Source organism: Strigops habroptila, chromosome 13, assembly GCF_004027225.2.
Source record: "Strigops habroptila isolate Jane chromosome 13, bStrHab1.2.pri, whole genome shotgun sequence".
NCBI lineage: Eukaryota > Metazoa > Chordata > Aves > Psittaciformes > Psittacidae > Strigops > Strigops habroptila.
Genome location: NC_044289.2, coordinates 13274547 through 13294922, shown reverse-complemented (window position 1 = coordinate 13294922; position 20376 = coordinate 13274547).

Here is a 20376-nt window from a genome sequence, read left to right as displayed (position 1 = left end):
CGGCAGATTTAATGACAGCGAGCTGGCGAAAGGCCAGGTCTGCAAATAGTGCCACTAAAAGTCTTCTCCACCATAAAATTTGTTTAATGTAAGAAATCATATCATGCAGGGTTTTGCCTGCCATTTTTATAATTAGCAGGAGAAATCTCCATTTCACTCCAAAGAGCAGCCAGCACTTTATAGGACTTGGCTGTCTGTTGGTAGTGGTTTCGAGATTTATCTCCATGTTTGAAGGGGCTCTTGTTCTGTGTCCCATGGGAAGGGGATCTTGCCCAGCCTGGGTCTCCTGGTGCTTCCCAGAGATGCAGGGAACAGGAAAGAGCAGCAGGACCTGTGCCAGGTCCCTGTGGTGGTTGATCATGGAGGAGGATCACACCCCGTATATTGCCAATCCCAAGATCGAATCCTTGCCAAGGAGCCACTACCCGATGCAGTGACATCCCTCAGAGATTTGACCAAAACCCCATCAAATTAACCAGAAAAGCAGCTTTTGGACTGGGCAGCCAGGACTGGGGCAGTTTGTGAGCTATAGACATGCAAAATGCATTGAAACCGCCACATTTGGGTCTCACTTTGTCAGTGTTTGATAACTTTGAGATGTTTTTCTCTAAAGAGCCACATTAGATTTTGGCAACTATTCCCACTTTTTACAGACCTCTCAATCATATACAAAATCCCTGGCACCATCCAGCTTCCTCCATCAGCAGAAGAGCTGAGAAATAGGGTTTTGCTGATCTTATTTTTTGAAGGGTCCCCTTGAGATGCGTCCTCTACCTGCACACTTCCAGAGCAGCCCTTGCAGGTACCTTTGTCCTGAGGTGTCCCATGGGGCTGTGAGAGAATCTGGATTATTCTGGGTGTCTTTATGGGAATAGCTTTCCCTGGTGTTTGCACTGTATATATCCTCTGCAGCTCCTGCCAGCTCAGCTATGCAGAGATTTCGGTCCAACTCCCTCCTATTATAAAGATTAACCATGGGTGAGCCCTGGCCAGCTCCGTGATTTAGATTCCCTGTTTCTGTAATGGACCGAGCACTTGCCTGGCTGCGAGATGGGCTGATATTTATAGACACACTCTGGATCCCAGATAAAATGCTGTGTCTTTAGTTGAAGATGCAAGAGATGATTAGTGTCCTTTCTATGGGCTATGGTTTAAAGTCAAGGTACTTCCGAAGTGCCTTAATGCCTGGCTGACCTGGGACCTACATTCAGAAGAAGCTCTAAAATTAAAAAAGGCAGAGGAAGGAAAATAATTGGGTAGATTGTGCTGAAAAAGGTGCTATCTATGGCTGTTCACTCTTTTTTTTTTAATTTTTAAGCGTTTCCTATCATATTTTCCCTCCAGGAGGATGAAAAATTGAAAGAGCCGAGCACACGGTACCTCCTCTTCAGATACAAGCAAGAAGTACACACACAGACATTTATTTACTGGAAGGAGGATAACTCCATCACATAGAGACATGAACGTGTCTCCTTCAATTGCCTCAGCACATATGGGGCCTGGGAAGTCAGAGGGGGAGCTGCCAGTGCAGGGGGGGTTCAAGCACAGGGAAAATGAAGCTCATGCCCTTACAAGACACCACGCGCCCTATTTCCAGGTAACAACCAGGTGTGAAAGAGGTGCCTTGTTGCCTGTACATGTGTTTAGACCTGAATTTCATGCTTTGTTAGTCTTCAGGGTCCCAGGAGGCTCCTTCGTGCTGCTTATGGGGATTTGACCTTGGGAGAGGTTTGCAAGGTGGCTGCAGGCTGCGGCTTGCGGTGTCTCCTGCGATGGCAGCATCCGTGTGGTACCCGCTGGGATGCTCAGCCCGGCTCTGCACCGGCCAGGGCGCAGCTGTGAAATCCCCTTTGGGAGAGGTTAGTGCTGCTCAGGTACAGCCACTTTCCGGTGGCATCAAGGAGCAATGCTCTGCTGTGCCTGATAAATGAACCCTCCCCTGACACTCTGCGGCAAGCAGGGCCAGGCCGTTCTGCTTTCCACCAAACACCTTCCTTCCAAATACACGTGAGAGGTGTTGGTAGTGATGTGATTAGCAGTGGGGGCTGGCAGCAGTATTTTGAGCCCCCAAAAGGTCTTTCGAGGTTTCAAAATGGACTGCGAAAATCCTCCAAGAGACCTGAACCCTGAGCAACTGATGTGTAGCAGCTTCAACAGCCCTAGTTTCAGGACACTGACTCTTTCTCCTGCTTTCAGTAAATGCTACAAATCCAGAGGCTTTTCCCCCAAAATGTATTAATTCAAGTGAGCTCCCTGTACAGTTCTCACCCGTGATCCAAAATCAGTGATCAGGACCGTGCTCTTCCCAGTCTGGGACTGATGCAAACCCACTGCAATCCTCTGGCTGGGAGCGGGAGCTCCCAAAAGGATTTCAGGAGCTTTCTGGTGTGCAATGACTGATTTTGCACCCAAGGAGGATGATGTTCCCTGTCCCTCCATGCTGTCCTGTAGCCAATGTGCACACAGCAGAGATCTCTGGCATTTCATAGAATCACAGAACCACAGCCTGGTTTGTGTTGGAAGGGACCTCAAAGCTCATCCAGTTCCAACCCTCTGCCACAGGCAGGGACACCTTCCACTAGAGCAGGTTGCTCCAAGCCCCTGTGTCCAACCTGGCCTTGAACACTGCCAGGGATGGGGCAGCCACAGCTTCTCTGGGCACCCAGCGCCTCAGCACCCTCACAGGGAACAACTTCTGCCTAAGATCTAACCTAAATCTTCCTTCTTTCAGTTTCGGTCACCCTGGTACATACAGGGTGGTTTCGGCCACTGGGGATTGTACTGATGTACAGAAATTAATACTATCTATTTAATGGAGGGCAGAGGGAGCAATCCAATGGATTATTCACTAAGACTCAATCCCAAGTGGATTCTGACAGAGCCCTGCTGTACCCCTGTCACACACACCCAAGCACATCTGCAATATGCATATGAGCACGGGCAGCTGCAGTGAGCTCTGGTCACATCACTACATGACAGAGGAGGAGATTTGAGCCCTGAGCTTCAGACACCACTTTGAATATGCCTGAGCAGCTCATCACTGCATCCCATGTCCTGTGCAAGGCACCGATGCAGCCTAAGCCTTAGCGATAAATGGTTGCATCAAAATAGCATGTTTTCAGACCAAAAGTGATTCTGCTACAAAATCTACATTTTCAAGCAGTGAACGCACCCAATCTGAGCATGTAATGCTTTGTTAGCATACAAATCACCAGCAGAAGAGGGCATTTCACTCAGTAAAGCTGCAAGTTTTGAAATAACCTGAATTATTCTGGCCCAAATTAAGAGTTGCAAATTATTCACCCAATTCTGGTAGCATGTCCTGTTTCTGCTGAACTAAAACCAACTGTATAATACCCTCTTAGCCTACTGGGCTTATCTCCAGAGCTCAAAGCTGTTCAACTTCCTTGTCTCTCTTTTCCCTCTCATTTATTTTCCATATGATAAATAATAAAGAAAAAGGATTTTTAAACCAGAGTAAGACAGAAGTTTTCCTTTTTTCAGTGCACAGTTTGCTGGGGCATGGGGGGAAAGCTAAAGAACCTGAACTATTATCAAGAATGTCACTCAAATTACAATATACTTGTATGGGGGGGGGAAATATTCTGGCAGCTAATTCTGATTGCAGTGCACATTTCTGTGCCTGTGACAAATGATTTCTAAAGTTAGACTCAAGGACACCAAGCTTCCAAGAGGGCACTCATCGATGGTGTTTATTTATTTGCCACACCAAAAGAAGTTTTAAAACAGTTAAATTAAGAAGAGGGAAAGGGGACAAAGAAAAAAGAAAGGGGAAAAAAGTGTGGATGATCTGAGAAAAGATTGAAGTGTTTTGTTTTAAAACAACTGATGCTGGGAGCCATAAAGTATGAAATACAGGGGGGGAAGCAGATTTGGGGCTAACCTACAATATCACATTAGACTTTAAAGCTGTTCCAACAGACTAAGCATTTGAGAAAGAATCGGAGCTGTTTGTGATAAGTTGCTCCTCTTATCGGCAAACTGTCATCTGTCTTGAGTGAGAACATTTTGTCCACCCTACCAAAACAAGTCAGAAAAATTGGATAAAAACAAAAATATAAATCAGAGCGGTAGCTGGGAGCAGAACTGAAATGATGGCAATTCCTTGGCAGGGATTGCTGTACAGCTAAATGTCAGACATGGCAGAAAGAATTATACTTTCGGCTTGAGGTCAGGAATTATGTGCCAGCATGTGGCGGCCAGACCCTCGGTGACCACGGGACCTGTGATGACAGCCCCGGTGGCTCCATGGGCAGCAGTGCCGGTGCGTATTCTGGCTGCTCTCTCCCATCACTGTCTCACCAGCAGCTTTGCTCTTGCCCTGGCTGTGGCATAACCCAGCTCCACGGCATGAACATCCCACTGATTTCAGCAGGCTCCATGCTGCTGGGTCAGACCCTTTTTCTCACAGCCAGAAGCAGAAGGTCGTGGTGCCTGCAGCTTGCTGTCTCAAGGCAATCTTTGCGACTGGGTCTAGATGCTGCTGGAGCCTCCCTGCCCCATGCCTGGCTCCCTGCAGACACTTTTCCATGGGATAAGTGGCTTGCAGATAATCACGGATTAAGTGTTTCCCAGGCTTTTTCTAAATCTAATCATTTCACTGCATTCCCAAAGCACCCCCAGAGCTACAGCAGCGGGTGGAGAATGGAGGTCCACCCTCTCATGAGTATGTGCATGTGTGGGGGGTCATGGGGACCAACTGCACCTGAAGTGCTAGGCTCCCCCTCTCCTCTGTGTCTCCTGTAGGGAAACTCTGCTTGGGTCGGGTGAAAGCATCAGGGTACAACCTGCTCCTTGGCAGTGATAACTATGGACAGCCCCTCCACCCATCCTCCCTTTCTCAGCCCTGCATGGGGAGGCATTTAGCTGCACCCCCAGTTCTTAGTGATTCATGTCCTCAGGCCAAGGGGACGAGGTGTATGTGTGCCTCCAGAGCATGGAAAAATATCTAGGGACATGGGCATGATATCACGGCAGGACCTTGGCATCTGATATGGAGGCAAAGGGGGGTGTCCATAATACCACACGGGATGAGCCATGCCCATCGTCTCCCAGGCAGAAGCTCAGCAACCCAGGAGGGCAGACTTTGCTTTGAGCCCAAAGCATGCCCCTAATTTAGATGGGCAGCAGCAGGAGGACCAAGGACCTCGCTGCCCAGGGCAGCAGGGATGGAGGGGAGCCAGGGTGCAGCCTGCCAGCCCCTTTCCCCATGCTGCACCTGATGCTCCCAAGTGTTTTTCTCCTTCACGTCAACACATCTAACACTGTGTTCCCACTGCAGCAGCAAAGCTGAGATCACTGAAGAAGGCAAGACCTGAATCAGATCCTGAAAAAAACAGCTATTCAGATGCACCATAGCTGCTGCGCTCTTGGCAGCAGTTAAACCACAAGACACCCAATTACAGTGTGAAAGCAGAGGTACAATGAGGGGAGAGTTGGAGAAACCCTTTTACAAAATCACTGAATGGGGAAAGAGGTGCCGGGCAGAAATGAGAAGTGTTGTACATCAGGTCCTGAGTGATAAAGATGTAGCAATGTCAAAGGCTTGTGCATCTGTGGCAGGGAGCAGCACCTTCAACAGCCCCTAGTAAATAAGCAGCTGAAGGGGAATCACTGGAAAACTCCCCAAAGCCCTTTGCAGGTGGGGAAGGGGAAGCTGTAGTTTCTACAAGGTCTCACAGCATCACTCCCTGCTCAACCTGCCCCAAGGTCACTGCACCCAGCAAACCCCCATGCTGCAGAAGAGGAGCATCCACTACAGCAGGGTTGTTTGGGCTGTGTTATGGTGAGCTGCTTTGCTTTAATTTGGATTTTAAAACTTCTTTCTTCAAATATTACCCATTTTGCAATAGTTTGGTGCTCAAGGCATTGCAAGTGCTTCTGTAAATGTAGGTGACTGAGCAATAGCTGAGCCTTTGATTCCACCCAACTGGGAGCAAAACATCCAACACACTAATGCTGGATTGCTGGGTACTGCAATACCTGCTACAAATGCCAACAGCAAGTGCCCATCTCAGAAAGACCAAGCAACTTGTAACAGGAGGACTGGGATAAGGGACAACAATTCGTTCCCTTTTGGAAATATCCCAACTGCAAGGACATCAAAGCTGCCCTTTGAGCAGAAGCTGCTGAGAGACTGATGCAAACTCATCTGCTAAGGGTATCATTTAATGCACATTTTGTTGCAGAGAAGGAGTGACTCAGGCAAGGGTTAACCAAGGCTGTGCACCAATATATACTGCATTTGCAGCAGTGTGGGTGCATATCTCTCTCTCTCACATATACAGGTATTTAGTTATCTATGGCATGTGGGCTGGCAAGCACACAGGCTTTCCTCTCACCACGGTGGGGTGTGGGATGCCACACGAATTCTCTCCATCACTTGTCTGGAAATCCTGGCAAGCCCATGGGAGCCTGCAGTTAATCAGAGCCGTGTCACTGAGCACCACTGAGGGCAGTGGGAATCCACTGGTGTGTTTCAGGGTGTCCTGCAGCAGCCGTAGCCCACATAACCACATTCCCCCAGCACCCCACGGATGGCTGAGCACTCAGCATCTCCCGGGCTTCATCTGCCAAGTCCTGGGTTTGCTGATGTGACTTTTCAGTCCCATTTATTGGGTTTTTTTTGCATTGTAATGCTCTAACATCATGGTAGGTACAAAAGACCTGGAAGATCATCCAAGTCACAGTCACTCCCTCTCTGCCATCAGACACACAGTAGAGCTAAACTTCTGCTCTGGTTTCTTTTGGTTGTGCTGTTTGCTTGCTTGCAAGGATTACAATATTCCCTGCTTGTACTGCACCACTGACAATAAATCCAAAGCAACCAGGGCCCAAGTTATTGAAGAGGTTTCCCGAGGGGAATGTGAATTACTTTTCCCTTCCAGCACCACCGACGTCCTCTGGAACTTACAAATCCCAGTTTTATTTTGAGAAATGCAGCCTTTTGCTCTAATTATTCAGCCTGCACTGTAAGGCGAGTGAGAGAAATAATCTTTAGTAGGTAAACTTGAAAAGGCAAGTGGTGGTTTAAATTGGTACAGCTGGGACTCCAGACATGAAGGAGTACAGCCCCTAACACAGCCAGTGTGTGTGTATGCAATGGTTTGTGTGTGAAAGTATGGAAGTAGTGGGAGAATACCACAGGCTAACTCTTGAGGTCTCGTTTTGGGTGAAATTCCCATCCGAGGCAGCTGGGATTGCTTTTGCTGGTGCGGATTTGGTTAGAGGAAACAGTGACATGACCTGGATGGATATTTCTCTCTCTGCCCAGCACAGTTACTACCCTCGAGCCCACTGAGAGCCTTCCTCTGGAAGAGGAAGCTCAAGAGGCTTTGGGTCTGGAAAAGGATGGAAGAGAGACTTCCTTCCCCTGATCTGCCACCACCATAGGGACCAAAGGGTCCTCCTGGTGCTGCTGTGGGAATGCAGGGAATTCCCCAGGGAGGAACTGTCCTCCTCTGCCCTTGGGTGAAGTATTCACCTCTCAGCACCTGTCCTCCAGGTGCTTCGTCTCTCTCCATCCCCATCCCTTCCCCAGCTTTCTCCTCATGGACTGCCACCCTCCTTCCACATTTAGATGCCGGTCTGTCCCTGATCATTGCTATTCTCCACCCATCTCCTTAGCTCAGCCTAGTTTCAAACGTGAATGTTTTGCCAAAGTGCCAGGATCCCCGGAGGGAGGTGAAGGTTGGTAGATCAATGCCATGAATGCCTTGCAGGGCACGAGCATCTCTGCACATCTTACGCCTGGAGAGAGGGACCAGCCCTGTGGCTTGGAGGTGCTGAGGACCCTCCTTGCAGCGTCACTTCCAGATTTGCAGCCCCAACTCAGATGCCAGCTTTACTCCACCACTTGGCTTTCCCCTGGCTCAAAAGCCCTGCCCATGAGCACTACGGTATTTGGGATCCAGCAGCCCTAATTATTATTTAAGTTTCATTATCCTCTTTCCTATGATCTCCTCTTTGTTCCTCCTTCCACCCTTATGTGTCTGCGAGCAGTGGAGAGCTCTGCCTCTCCCTGCAATTCCCCATAGCACCACCACATTCCCAGACAACTTGTGCACAAGCCACATGGGATTTGCATCTAAATCACCCCAAAAACAAGGACAAAGCACAAGGCTCATCACTCCTGAATCACAACTAGACCAGAGGCAGTGACACTGACTCCGGAAGATACAAATGCCTTTGTAAAATGCCTTTGCCAAGAACATGCCCCATTGCTGACAAGGGCTTCCCAGGGATTTCCAGCCTGGTCCCATAGGAGAAAGAAGTTCTATCATCTTGGGACACAGCCTGGCTTTTGTGGTTTGTATTATTTGTAAGGAATATAACCCTGTTTGTCTCAGACCAGCTCATTCTGATAGCTCAGAAATTAGGTGTCACTACCAGGTGCCATTACTCTAAAGTCATACCTATCCAGCAATCCAGCTATCATGGATAGATGAGGAGGATAATTTGATTCCATCTTTGGAAATGTCAGACTTTATGGGTGAATAAAATACATTCCATTTTCTTCTTCTTCTTTCACCTTTCTGTTTATCAATATTGGGTGAAAACAGACCAGAAATTGCTTATAAATGGGCAGTGTCAAGAGGGAGGCAATCCCTACCCCTAGCATGCGCCCAGTGCTGCCACAGCCACCTCTGTACAGTGTGTAAGAGCCATGTGAAGCAGTAAAACAAGGTACAGATGGAGAAAGAGTAATCTCTGATACCTCCCAGCTATTGCTGTACAAGTAAGTCTGGGTCCTGCAGGTGGTAATCATGGTCACACAACATAAGATGGTCCAAAAGCCACTACAAATTCTTCGATTTGAAGGGAAATCTGAAGAACCTTGTAAGGATGTGCTCACTTGAGCTCTGAGCCAAGGGCAAAGCAGGACCCTGGGGGTGAATAAAAGGACCTCCATGCCCTGCAGAGCAGGGGGCAGATGGGGCTGGTCCAGGGAAAGGCAGGTTGCTGATATGCTTCAATTGCTGAGCCCAAATCAGGACAAAATCCTGGCACACAGAAAGCGTGCGGCCCCTGGCAGCACAGTAATGGTAAAGGGAGAGATTTCAGGAAGCAGAAAAGAACAGCAGTGAATGAACTTTTGAGATAAATTATAGCTAAAGAGGAATGAAACATTATAGTTTCAATTACTGCTGTGCCCAGCCACGCAGGTAGCAATTCAAACAAGAAACAATTGGTGGATTGTCACCCTCAAATCAGACACATACCATTTAATTCCATTTACTGAGGGTTCACTGACTGTATTTTGAATCAAATACAGCCATTAATGTGCAAAGATCTGAAAAATGCATGTGTCCCTTTTACAAATGTGACAGCGAGACACTAATTCCTGTAAAACCCTTTTTCTTCAGGTTGGGCTGTTCTTATTGTCTTTAGTTATGCAGATATGACTTCCTGAAAGTTTTATTATGTCAAGCTAGTTCTTATGAAATGCCTTGTACCTTGATTTGGATGCAGAAAAAGCTACTTTCATTAAAACAATTAAATCCTTACTATTATTGCCATATCTGGCTATTACAGCATAAATATAAATCATCAGTTACAGGAGCTAAAAGCTTTCAGATAGAATTGCTCTAACAACTGCCCCATGCAATGGGCAGTAAAAGGATGACGTGCACCAGGCTTCTCCATGGGCAATATTGCTGCCTAAGTAAAAACCTGTCATATTTATGAAGTGAATATTATTGTGATGCTCTGTTTTGCTCCAGCAGGAAAGCAATGCAGGATGAGCTGGCACCTTCCCTGGGTGATGCCTCCTCCCCTGCCCAGCCATCACGGGGCGCATGTGACCCTGGCTGGGTTTTGCATTGTTTGAGCCCTGCAATGGCACTGTACAAAGCTAAATCTATTCCCTCCCTCATCCAAGAATCAGTTTCAACAGTGAAAATGCCCTGTTCAATGTGTTATGGTGGAATGTTTTTGGCACAAAGATTTTGGGGATCACCTGGACTAGTCTTGCTTTCCTTTTTAAAATAATACCTGCACATATCCCATGTGTCCGTGCTCTCCATGGAGAGCCACGAAGTGTGTTACCTAGTAAAAACAGACCTTTCCACAAGCTGCACTTGCCCTTCTGATCTGGTTGAGACTGCATCAAAGGGCAGGTTGTTTAAATATAATTTCACTGGGTATTGAGTGTGTTGTCAGAATGGGATACGAAATTTCAAAGTCTTTTCTCCTCCTGCTCTTCGCATCATTCCAGGTCACACTTCCCTACAGGTACTCCATGGTGACTCAAGGACACTTCCAGGCAGCAGAATATCAAAGGAGCAGGGATGGACAGGCCAGTTCATCCTACACATTTTAAATTGCTTAAAAAGACTCAGAAGCCTTTTTGCAAAGAGAGCCAGTGCTCAGCACGTGGCTTAGACAAACAGAGTGGTCATTAGTGACTGTTGCCATTGTCACACCGGTGGAGACTGTTAATTCAGCACAGGAGTCATTAAAAACAAGCCTCAGTAGAGAGAGGGGGTTTTGTAAATGCTAGATGACTTGGCAAAAAAGGAAGAAGACCCACAATATCCTACATTGCTCTGCTTGTAAATTCAGAACAAAAACTCCCAGGAATTTGCTGGGGACAGGATTAGGCACTAATCATTTTCTTACGCTGAAAACTGTTAAAATCTAACCTGTCTTTTCCTCACCCCATAACCAAGCTGAGCCTGATTATCCACCAGGTCCCCCTCTTCCTAGAGGATGTCACTCACCACTTCTAAAGCTTTCACTGTGACATTGCTCCTGGGTTGAGAAGGGGATACCGCCATCCCATCAGCTCGTGGGGACACTTGGCACCATCACACTGAGTATGACTATTCCCATGTATCCAAGAAGGAAAGGCTCAGTCTGCACCTCCTCCCGGTCCAGCCGGAGCCCTAGGGCTTGAATTGCCTCTGAGCTTGCAATTAAAGAGCGGCATTTGCTATGTTGAATGGGTGTCCCTCTGTTAGAGTTCCTCCTACCAGGTACTTTTAATTTATTTGTATTTCCAGCAGCGATAATTGAGTTATCAATTTCGGGCTCTTTTGGGCCAGAAGCAAGGAGATCAGAGGCCTATATTATACACCTAATTATAGATTGTTTCCCATAGCTATAAAACCATAGAGAGACAGATCCAGGAAACGTGCCGTGAGGTGCTCTGGGTCCTCTCCATCTCCACTGACTTCTCCCTATTGCTCCTTTACACTCCAGGCTGATCGTCCTCCAGACAAAACAGTTGTCAAAAGCAAGGGATACCTATTTCCCACAGGGCAAAATCCTTCCCCAGCCCAGCAGAGAGCTGCTTAAAAATCAAATTCAACTTACACTTAAACTATCTGTTTAAGCCTTTAGCATCTAATAGAGTCAGGCTGAGATTTATTCCATTTCTGTGCAGTTTGGCTATAATCTGGCTCAGACTGGTGACCCGGGGTCCTGCTGAGGAGTGAAAACTTGATTTTCTTTCCCACTTCTTGTTTTTGGGGGGTTACATTTCATATGTCCCTTTTAGCTCCCCACTCCCCAGGTCTGGCTGCAGTGCTGCAGAGCCACGCTCCATCTCACATGGGCCTGAGCTGCCTTCAGCATCCACAAACCAGTCCGAGCTGCCTGGAGCACTGCAGTGCAGAGCAAGTGCTGAAGTCCAGCAGATCCTATTTTTATATTTACGGAAAGAGATGGGAATCGTCTGTGTGTCAGTATTACATTTCAGTTGGTGACATGAAGAGGCCGTCCAAGACGTATGACCTAGCAAATGTACAGTAATGCACACATCACATTTGCTCTCTGAGTAAATAGATATTGTCGAGGGTATATTACAGCTGTGCGTTCATCTTTAATTTAATGTAAGTGAACTGCCTTAATTTCCCTAAATTGTAGTAATAAACATAATGCTAACAGTGATATTGCTAATAATTTATTTCGCAAGTGATTAATCAACAATGAACTATTTTAATTACCTGTTCTGAAATGCCAAACTCTAAATTAATTATGTGTCATTATATAAATTCATATGTATATATATACACTTATACATTAATTCCAAGGCTAATTAAAATGAATAAATCACCGGATTTGGTGAATCCATAAAGCTGAGAGGGGATCTGCTTTACTCCTGCTCTTCTACCTTTTTGCATTTCATCCTCAGCACAAAGAGAATCACATTCCAATGCTTTGAGCAAGCCATTTGTGCTCCTGAATAAAAAGGAGAAAGTCACAAACTCCCCGGATTCCACAGGGAACAGAAATGCTGCTGCATGGCTGGTGGGCTGGGAGGAGGGCTGCATCTAGAGATGCTACAAGGCACACAGCTAACAGCATTGGGGCATTTAGCAGCAGCAGCAACCCCAGATGTCCCAAGACAAGGCTGGGCAGAAAGGGGAGACCATCTCTTTGCATGAAGACTCAAGGCTAAAGCTCACAGCCAAGAGGTCCCCAGCCATCCAGCACTGGCCCCACCATCAGCAGTGGTCCCAGTGGGCCAGTGCTCCCTGTGGCATCTGCAGCACAGAGGAGCAAGGAACTGCAGCGGATGGAAGCTCTAATTTAGGGATGGGGAAGGGGGCAGTTCTAATGGCTTGTAGCACAGGCTTGAAGAACAGGATGATTAATGAGAGCAATGGCATGAAGGAACCAGAAACAAAGTAATGAGACCTTTATTTGATACATAATACCACTGGGACTCTCTATAAAGAGAATACCAGGAGTAGGGCTAAGTTTTGCCGGTTTGGGAATGCATCAGGAAAAGGGAAATTACTGCTGACTTTGCAGTCAAATGCCTGAGCTGTACACAACTGGGGCTGCAGCGTTGTTCAAAGTAAGCCTGGGACATGTTAATTTGGTCATATATTTTCAGATGGTAGAAAGACACCCCAACTTTTGTTATAGTATGCTGTGTAGATCTATGCAATGTTGTGGATTTAAAATGCAGTGTCCAGGGCCTGATTCAGTCATCTGATGGTTGAATTCCAGCTGGGAGAAGAAGCCTTTATATACATAACAAGAACTTCCAGCCAAAAATTACTTATGGTTTCAACTGAAGGAGAAGAAGTTGCTGATAGTTTAGGTATGGATGTCAGAAACACAGCAGTTAACAGCAGAGATGAATGAGAGATTGGGAGGTGATAACTTAGATAAATTGGTATCTCATCCATATTAAGGAGACAGCTCATCCTCAGTTGCTGCTGGATGACATGAACAGTGGAGAATATAGGGATACTAAAATACATTGGTCTTAAAGTTAAATCCCCAAGAACCATCAGAAATAAGTCTCAGAAGCCAAAGTGAGATTTGATGCACACTGCAAAAATATGCAGCCTGTCAGAGCACACCACTCTCTCCATATAACTTCCACCAATAGTGGGACAATTATAGAGAAAACGATACTGTGATCTGTAAAGCAGTTCCCGGAGTGGTTTTATTCACTAACTCAATGCTATGCATAACCGTTGCCAGCAACATCTCCAGAGGTGTGTGCATAATAGAGAGACATCAAGTCAATGAGTCAAAACATCAGAAAATAAGATTCAGATGAATATCACATTCAAAAATTATATCATCTGTCGTTTAACACTGTCTGAAGACCTGCTTATTGAAATAATACATCGAAACCAAAAGTTACCCCAGGCAGCAATACCGTATTGTGCTGTGTTTAGGATCTACCAGGAATTGGGGTTTTCTGCAACTGGAGCTGGCTGCTAGAGAAGGCGAGCTGTGGTTATAAGCCCTACGGGGATCATTAAACTGAAGCCCCCAAGAGACTTGTAGAGGGGAAACACAGGGCACTGGGAGGGTCTGTTCCCCTCAGGTACCCACTTTAAAACTTGCCAAAGTCAGTAGTGACCCCCCCGTGTCAACCGTTCCCTTTGCTGTGTGGATATGTGTAATAATTTTTCTTCTAAGGCACAAATTAGGCTTTAAAAAAGGCACCGTATCCAACTGCAAAATTAATTTACCCACTCTGACACTACACTTCACTGGATTAGATCCTTCATTCCCCCAGTTCCAAAACACCCATTGAGATAAGAAGTTTCCCTTTTTGAAAATGCAGGTCTGGAAGACCTTTAAATCCCCTAACTAAATTCTTATCATGCCGTTTTCCTAAAGCACCATGTATAGCATCATCTCTGCACTACAGCTTGAAAGGAACAATTCCCTGCAGATGCGCACATCTGAGGCCAGGAACATCTGCTCCCAGGTGCTTTAGCAGGGATATCACAGCATGGGCCATAAGGCAAGTATATATATACACATATATACACACATATATAATGTATATGTACATATATATGCATTTTTTAACAAGATATATTGGATGGTGGTTTCACCATGCGTGCAGGCAGGTGCAGGTGGGAAGAGCAAGTGCCGCATAATGCATCCGAGTTGCTCCAGGGTGTGAGAATGAGCAATGAGCATCTCTGCTGGAAGCAAAATCAGGAACTTGGGTAAGCTTTGCCACTTCAACAACAAATCACTGGGTGTGCTTGAGGGTTCATTTTTCACTGGGAAACACCGGTGAAACGAGTACTTTGCTGCTTATCTCTTTATTGCTTATCAGTGCTTCTTTGCCCTTCATTTCTTGGAAAAGGCATGGTGTTTAAATGGGTTGAAGGGTGGACACTGCAAAAGAACTTAATCCCAAAGGCTTCATAAAGGGTTCATTTTGCTCTCCGGGAAAATTTCTGTCTTCCTAGATTGCTCGCCTCCCTCTCTCTGCTATCCATCTAGGTTGCCTGGTCTGTATCTGCAGGCATGCTTGCCATCCTTTGAAGAGGTAGTCTCCTCTAAAAAATCAATAGTTAACATTGTCTTTAAATAGTCTGACATTTACCTTGACTGCAGTTTTCATTTTTTCCTGGGATTGCTCAGACATTTGTATTACCCATGTATTTTTCTGCCTGTAGTTACTGACCAGAAGCTTTGCAAGGATGGCAATCCTGGTGGTGTAGCTCACAGCCACAAATAAGCAAGATAATTGAGAGGACTGGAGCTCACTAATAGAAGCATCTTTAATTTATGGAAGACATCGAGTGAGAATCATTACAAGCAAAAGGGTAGCATAAATCCCTGAAGAAAATATATCCTGAATGCACTTTTCCAGCAAGCAAATCTGAATGCTGGCCCAAAGGTCAAACGTAAAAGACTGCGAACTTCAACCTCCCGAGCCATCCACCTTTCCTTTCCCCTCTTGTCAAGAACTTGTCTGGGGGTTCATTTAGAAAGCTGCTTGTTCAGAGTAGGGCTGTTTGCAATCTGGGAAAGTTAAGCAAATTAGCAGAATTATTAGGTAAGAGGCAATTCTCCACAGCCTGCAAAGCAACTGCTTGTTAAATTAGCTCACACAAGAGATTTGCACTGATCGAATGACAGTTGCAGTGTTTGCAGAGAGAAGGCTGTGCAGGCATTTTCTTTGCAATAACACTGCTGTACTCCAGCTGAAAAAGGGGAGTTTGTGCAGCTTCCCTGGCAGGCTGGGACAGGCTCCTTGCACAAATGGACTGGAAGATGCCTTTGTCTTTTACACACATTCCTGCTACATGGTTCCGTCTGCAATAATAATAAAGAAACTAACAAAGAAGAAAACCCCAGCACCTTCAAACTGGCTACTTTTAAAAATAGAGAGGACTGCAGGAGAGCTGAAGCCACGAGGTCCCTGGAACCATGTGGCTTGCTGCACCCCCTCTCCGCTCCGGGGGTTTTGCAGCCTCCCTGTCCTACAGCGACTCTGGGAATGAGTCTTTCAACAGCAGAAACAGAGATTGGAGTCCTCCAAGAAGCCACATGGTTTCTGATCACTCAGTCTCATTTGTATATACTCTTTGGCTATTGATTTGATATTTTTATACCTTATGTAGTGCACTTAGTAGAGAAAAAAATGGATTAACCAAGTAAATGTGCTTTATTAGCGGGTCTCTGATGGAAAATTATGTCAGTTTTCCATTTAAAAGATGCATCAGATTAATCCATTCGTGAATCAATTTGTCTGTGCTTGAGAACTTGCTAACGCCCCACACACATAAATATTTCCAGTGTCAAGCTGCATGCTGGATATAACAATCAAAGTTTTAAAATGAAGAAGAGGTATCACTAGGAAGTCTGTAGCCATTCCAACGCAGCTGAGAATGAAATGCTCATCCCCAAAGTGAATTGAGGGTGTTATGCCAGGCTTAACTCCAGCTTCACTCGCAGGAGATGAAGCAGTCTTAGTAAAATCATGGAATTGCATCCATTAACATCAGCACAAGCAGCAAACCACTGGGCTTTTCCAGCCTCACCCTGCCTATTCAGAAGCGCAAAAAGCACCCACAACTGCTGGCAGAATAGCCCTGGAGACCAACAGTGTCTAAAACAAGGGCCAAGATACCTGCCAGCTCCTTCGTAACTGCACCACGTAGTCTGACAACCTGTTACAAGCGCAAGGACCTAGTAGTGTTGCTGCAAGGAACGTCGGCTGGATCCTGCCAGCAGATTGATGGGGAGGCTTCAGTGAGCACCATCTTGTGCAGCCCAGTGTTGAACAAGCCCCATGGATGTCAAGGGGGGCATTTCCCCATGGGGAATCTGCAAAGATAGTTAACCAGATAAATCCTCTGCAGGTGCTGGCACGGACCTGAGCCACAATGTAGAAGTTGGATCCAGATACAACTTTTCTCCCAGGTTTAATAGGTATGGGGTCTGGAGTCAGTTTGTCTCTGCTGTTATTCAGCTCCGTGCAGCCCACTTTCAATGCTCAACCCCAGCTCTGTGGTGCAACCTACCTTGCAGCCCTGAGACTACATAGAACACCACGGTATTTATTTTTGGTGTTGTACAGTAAAAGACAACTACCTATAGCCAGCTGAGATGCCTGGGTGTACATTAATATCACAAGCATAAGGTAAGAGCAGATGACCATTAAAACAGGGAGTCTATCCAATCCAGGCAGAACAATTGCGTAAGAAAATAAATGGGACATTGACAAGCTGTTTTCTGTTGTAATTCTGTTTGCTGAATACCCCAACGTGAAGGATTTTATTCTTTGGGAGAAAAAGGATGACTTATCTACACTGCAGGCTGGGGTGTTACTACAGCTCAGCACTGCCGCAGTAACTGAGGTAATGCATGAACCCGCCAAGCTGCTATGACCAGCCCTGTGCTGTCTGGCCACGTCAAACACAAAGTAAAGGACATTTGCTTAAACCTCAGCCAAAGAAGTACACATGGGCACATTTTATCTCAGGGTTGCAAATAGCTCAGTGCAGGCAGCCACTGTTGCACAGCTCACCAGGGCTCGGTGGCAAAGGAGCAGCTCGTGCGTAGGAGCCAAGGTATCGTTCTTCTGTTCTTGCTTGGATCTACAGCAGATACCATCATCCAGCCCTTTACTCCTTTGGAAAACTCATGCAGCACATCTCATTGTTTACATTTAGTCCAAATTAATGTCCTACGGCTATCACATCCATGATTATTGCAGTCATTTTTAATTAAGGGTTGTGTCAACAGTATTGACATTTTTATTGCTTTGGGAGGAAGTAGAGGAATTTTCCTGCAGGTGAAGTCCCCTCTTTGGAGATCTCTATCCCTCCAGCTGCACCCACTGTACAAAATGGCTGTGCAGCTTATTAGGAAAAAACAAGAGTATTAAGACCATTTTCTGTGCAAGTAAATTACAGTGATTTACACAACACTAAACTCAAGGAATGCAGAAATTCAAACTCCCTCTATCCTATGGCAAGATTTGCCATCTTATTCTGAGTGCAATATTTATTATTAACAGAAGGCCTGGCAGGATCTGGGAAACACTGATGTCCCTGTGATGAAGAGGATGCATTCAATAGACTGCTGGGAAGTGGAGTTAGACACGAACAGCTCAAGCCCATCACTGCACTCAGTGATAAACACCCTGCAGGAGCTATCATTCACCCAGAAAGAAAGGGGAAGGCACATCATTACATTTATTGGTCATAGTTTTTCAAGAGTCAATAAAGACCCACTAGAAGGGCATGGTTAGCAGCAAGAATATATATATTTTTCACCTCTCTCAAAAATACCTTTAGCTCAACAGCTACACAGAACACCAGTAGAAGGTCTGTCTTCTGCCCAGTATGTCAGGATGAATCTTCCTCCTAGATGATGGTCCTGGTGCAGATGGTTCTCACACTGTACAGTTTTTAATGTCTTTAACCATCTTTAGCTTTGTATCCTGATAGCCCCTTCAGGCTATATGTCAATGCCATCTGGGAGGAAAAGAAGAGACTTCTGCTCAAGCGCCGCTGTAATGCTGATCTCTTAACTAAAATTGCGCTTCCTTCACTTGACAAACTGTCAGCACAGAACAATTATCTGCCTGTTGGTTTTGCTTGTCCTTTCTTCTCTCTCCTCTCAGAAGAAAAAAAAAAAAAAAAAGAAAAGAAAAACAGGTGAAGGAAAAGGATTCACAACATAAAACTCCATGGACAGAATCCAGCTGATCTGATTGCACCACGCAGAGATGTTCTTGCAGATGTATCAACAGTAGAGGTATGTCCCTTCTTTATCACCTTTCTCTTCCTACACTTGACTGATGAATGCTTTCAGGTCTTTAGGACAGATAATGTGCCTGGTTTTATGCCTTAAGTCCTGTATAAATATGGATATTAGAGTATTAGTGTATTTAGGCTGATGTATTTAGCAGCTCTAGATTATGAATTGCTCCTCACAATAACGTTTGCATTTGCCAACAAAGGCCTTTATTACAGAAGAGGGTCAAGCAAAAAAGGATTATTCCTGCTAATTATTCACTGTTATTTAATATTTGCACAAAAGGTTTGCAGGACTGAGTCCTCAGGATTGCCTTGTTTGAGAAGCTAATAGGGTTTCCAGGAAACCAGCAGTGGCTGGTGGGCCATCAAAGCAGCCTCTTAGTGGATATGGAGAACAATTAGATTTGATGTAGTTAAGGGTGGTTGGCTAAAGGCTTATAATGACTTTGTCAGGACCTGATCCTGGGGTTTTCAAAGTCAGTGGTAAAACTTCCACTCAGAGCTGTGTTTTGTGGGAACCTGATTGAGGCAGATCCAATTATCAGACCATGAGCAGGTTCATTTGTAATTATTTGGCCTGTGGCTTAGGTCTGTCTCCATATATTAGCAGTCTCTACATAGTTCCCCTGAAGCCTACCTGCTGCTTTCTCCTTGGGCATCATATTTCCTCAACGAGACCATAATTGTATTGTTACAGAAACTCCTTGCTAAGTGAATTGAATTTTGCATTCCATAAAGATATAATTAGACAATAAAAATACTGGCAGAAATCTTCAAGCATGGGTGCCTGAAGGTGGGATCCACATTTAAGCGTCTAAATATATGGTCCAACTTTTGGGATCCCTGTGTATTCATATCTTCTCTAGCTTCCAGAGAACTGGAAGCTTTCCTGCTATTTAAGGCTCAAGTTGCTTTGGGGGTACCTAAATAAGGACCACACTTCTTCAAGGAGAAAACGTCTTCATTTACATTCCATGGTTTTGCTCACGTTGCAACTCCTCCAGCTTCCCCATTTGACATTTTTTAGCAACTTAATTATCATTACGATGGAAGAATTTTAATAATGGTGTTGTTTACACTGGATGCAGCCCTGGGGAACAAGAGAGAATAACCCAGATTGCAGGAGCAGGAGGGAGGAGGGTGGTATTTTGGAAACCCAGGCCACGGCCTGCTGGAAGCATCTGTTTCTACTCAACCTTTTCCTCTAGAGTCCTGCTATCATTCACAGCCCAGACTGCCAGCAATTAGGGACTTGTGCTGAGGATTCCCTTTCCCTTGTGCTTTCATTCCCATCCTTCCTTGTTTATGAACCTCAGGACTGATGGCAACAGCATCAAGGTGAAGTTTGCTCAGTGACTGCTGTCACACAGTCATCCCTGTCACAGCGGATGCTTCACTTGATGCTTCCAAGATGGAAATTAGAAGGTGAGATTGGGTAGTGCTCAGAAATCAGCCCTGCTAATTGCAAAGCAAATAATTGACTGGGAAAGACAATATGTCAGGATGTGACTTGGAGCTACAGAAGGTGGTGGCCACTTGACTATTTTGCTGAGGGCAGAGCTGTGCTGTGTGGCTGCAGCTGGAAAGCCGTGAGCATCCTTACTACTCGTGCTGCAAACTGGCTCCATGCTGATGCAGGGATTTGTTGGAGATACTCGCTTTCCTCTGTTTGCAGGCACAAATGTCAGCAAATGCATATTGCAAAGGCTTGTGTCTCTTCTATTAGGCCAGGTCAAAACCCTTTGTAATGCATTGTTGGATGTTTGTTGCATTTGTGAAAAATAAAGAAATTTAAATAATAGCAATTTCCAAGAAAAGAGCTGGTAGGAAAACATCCTTCTCCAAGAGTTCATCCATTGCTTCCCAC